Here is a 2,963-nt window from a genome sequence, read left to right as displayed (position 1 = left end):
ATATCTCTTAATCACATCTTTTTCAAAATAGTTTTCAATCATATCTTTTTAATTTCTAATTTCAAAATCTTTTTCAAAAATCACTTGATTTCTTTTCCACTCTTAGTTTTCGAAAATCAATTAGTATTTTTCAAAATGTTTTTTTAAAAAATCTTTTTAATTAATTTTTCGAAAATTTCTTCCCCTCTTCTCACATCCTTCTATTTATGGACTAACACTCCTCCTTAATGCACAATTCGAACTCCATCTTTCTTGATAAGTTCAAATTTTCTACCTCTTCCTTCTAATTTTCTTTTCCTCTGACACCTCAAGGAATCTCTATACTGTGATATAGAGGATTCCATATTTTTTTGTTCTCTTCTCTTTCATATGAGTAGGAGCAAAGACAAAAGCATTCTTGTTGAGGCTGACCCTGAACCTGAAAGGACGTTGAAGCGAAAGCTAAGAGAAGCTAAGGCACAACTCTCCATAGAGGACCTAATAGAAATCTTCAAAGAAGAAGAACCCATGGCAACCGAAAACAACAACAATGCCAACAATGCAAGGAAGGTGTTGGGTGACTTTACTGCACCTACTCCTGACTTCTATGGGAGAAGCATCACTATCCCTGCCATTGGAGCAAACAACTTTGAGCTTAAGCCTCAATTAGTTTCTTTAATGCAACAGAATTGCAAGTTCCATGGACTTCCATTGGAAGATCCTCATCAGTTTTTAGCTGAGTTCTTGCAAATCTGTGACACTTTCAAGACTAATGGGGTTGACCCTAAGGTCTACAGACTTATGCTATTCCCTTTTCCTGTAAGAGACAGAGCTAGGATATGGTTAGACTCACAACCTAAAGAAAGCCTGAACTCTTGGGAAAAGCTAGTCAATGCCTTCTTGGCAAAGTTCTTTCCACCTCAAAAATTGAGTAAGCTTAGAGTGGAAGTCCAAACCTTCAGACAGAAGGAAGGTGAATCCCTCTATGAAGCTTGGGAAAGATACAAACAATTGATTAGAAAGTGTCCTTCTGACATGCTTTCTGAATGGAGCATCATAGGTATCTTCTATGATGGTCTGTCTGAACTATCCAAGATGTCATTGGACAGCTCTGCTGGAGGATCTCTTCATCTGAAGAAGACGCCTACAGAAGCTCAAGAACTCATTGAAATGGTTGCAAATAACCAATTCATGTACACTTCTAAAAGGAATCCTGTGAACAATGGGACGAATCAGAAGAAAGGAGTTCTTGAGATTGATACTCTGAATGCCATATTGGCTCTGAACAAAATATTGACTCAGCAAGTCAATATGATCTCTCAAAGTCTGTCTGGAATGCAAGCTGCACCAGGCAGTACTAAGGATGCTTCATCTGAAGAAGAAGCTTATGATCCTGAGAACCCATCAATGGAAGAGGTGAACTACATGGGAGAATCCTATGGAAACACCTATAATCCGTCATGGAGAAATCATCCAAATCTCACATGGAAGGATCAACAGAGACCTCAACAAGGTTTCAACAACAATAATGGTGGAAGAAACAGGTTTAGCAATGGCAAGCCTTTTCCATCATATTCTCAGCAACAGACAAAGAATTCTAAGCAGAGCCACTCTGACTTAGCAACCATGGTCTCTGATCTAATCAAAACCACTCAAAGTTTTATGACTGAAACAAGGTCCTCCATTAGGAATTTGGAGGCACAAGTGGGACAGCTGAGCAAGAAAATTACTGAACTCCCTCCTAGTACTCTTCCAAGCAATACAGAAGAGAATCCAAAAGGAGAATGCAAGGCCATTAACATGAACCACATGGCCGAACTTGGAGAGGAGGAAGAGGCAGTGATCGCCACTGAGGAAGACCTCAATGGACGTCCACTGGCCTCCAATGAGTTCCCTAATGAGGAACCATGGGAATCTAAGGCTCATAATGAGACCATAGAGATTCCATTGGATTTGCTTCTGCCATTCATGAGCTCTGATGAGTATTCCTCCTCTGAAGAGGATGAATATGTCACTGAAGAGCAAGTTGCTAAATACCTTGGAGCAATCATGAAGCTAAATGACAAGTTATTTGGTAATGAGACTTGGGAGGATGAACCCCCTTTGCTCACCAAAGCACTGGATGACTTGACTAGGCAGAGATTACCTCAAAAGAGACAGGATCCTGGGAAGTTTTCAATACCTTGTACCATAGGCACCATGACCTTTAAGAAGGCTCTGTGTGACTTAGGGTCAAGTATAAACCTTATGCCTCTCTCTGTAATGGAGAAGCTAGGGATCTTTGAGGTGCAAGCTGTAAGAATCTCACTAGAGATGGCAGACAATTCAAACAAATAAGCTTATGGACTTGTAGAGGATGTTCTGGTAAAGGTTGAAGACCATTACATCCCTGCTGATTTCATAGTCCTAGAGACTGGGAAGTGCATGGATGAATCCATCATCCTTGGCAGACCCTTCCTAGCCATAGCAAAGGCTGTGATTGATGTTGATAGAGGAGAATTGATCATTCAAGTGAATGAAGAATCCCTTGTGTTTAAGACTCAAGGATATCCCTCTGTAACCATGGAGAAGAAGCATGAAGAGCTTCTCTCAAAATAGAGTCAAACAGAGCCCCCACAGTCAAACTCTAAGTTTGGTGTTGGGAGGCCACAACCATCTTCTAAGTTTGGTGTTGAACCCCCACATTCAAACTCTAAGTTTGGTGTTGGGAGGTTCCAACATTGCTCTGAACATCTGTGAGGCTCAATGAGAGCCAACTGTCAAGCTACTGACATTAAAGAAGCGCTTGTTGGGAGGCAACCCAATGTTATATTTATCTATTTTCTTTTGTTACTTTATGTTTTCTGTAGGTTGATGATCATGGGAAGTCACAAAATCAATTGAAAAAGTAAAAACAGAATGAAAAACAGAAAGAAAAATAGCACACCCTAGAGGAAGATCTTGCTGGCATTTAAACGCCAGTAAGGGCAGCAATTGGGCGTTTA

At 40.3% G+C, this 2,963-nt stretch overlaps 1 non-coding gene across 1 annotated transcript; it reads right to left on the bottom strand.

Annotated features, from left to right (window-relative positions):
• Positions 1–912: 912 nt before the first annotated feature.
• On the bottom strand, positions 913–1,020 carry LOC130951113 (small nucleolar RNA R71). The gene has a single exon (XR_009073837.1). It is a non-coding gene; the product is annotated as a small nucleolar RNA R71 (small nucleolar RNA).
• Between the last annotated feature and the right edge of the window lie 1,943 nt (positions 1,021–2,963).

Source organism: Arachis stenosperma, chromosome 1, assembly GCF_014773155.1.
Source record: "Arachis stenosperma cultivar V10309 chromosome 1, arast.V10309.gnm1.PFL2, whole genome shotgun sequence".
In the NCBI taxonomy this organism is placed as follows: Eukaryota; Viridiplantae; Streptophyta; class Magnoliopsida; order Fabales; family Fabaceae; genus Arachis; species Arachis stenosperma.
The sequence above is the reverse complement of the archived record's forward strand: the minus strand, read 5'-3'. Positions and strand labels throughout refer to the sequence as shown.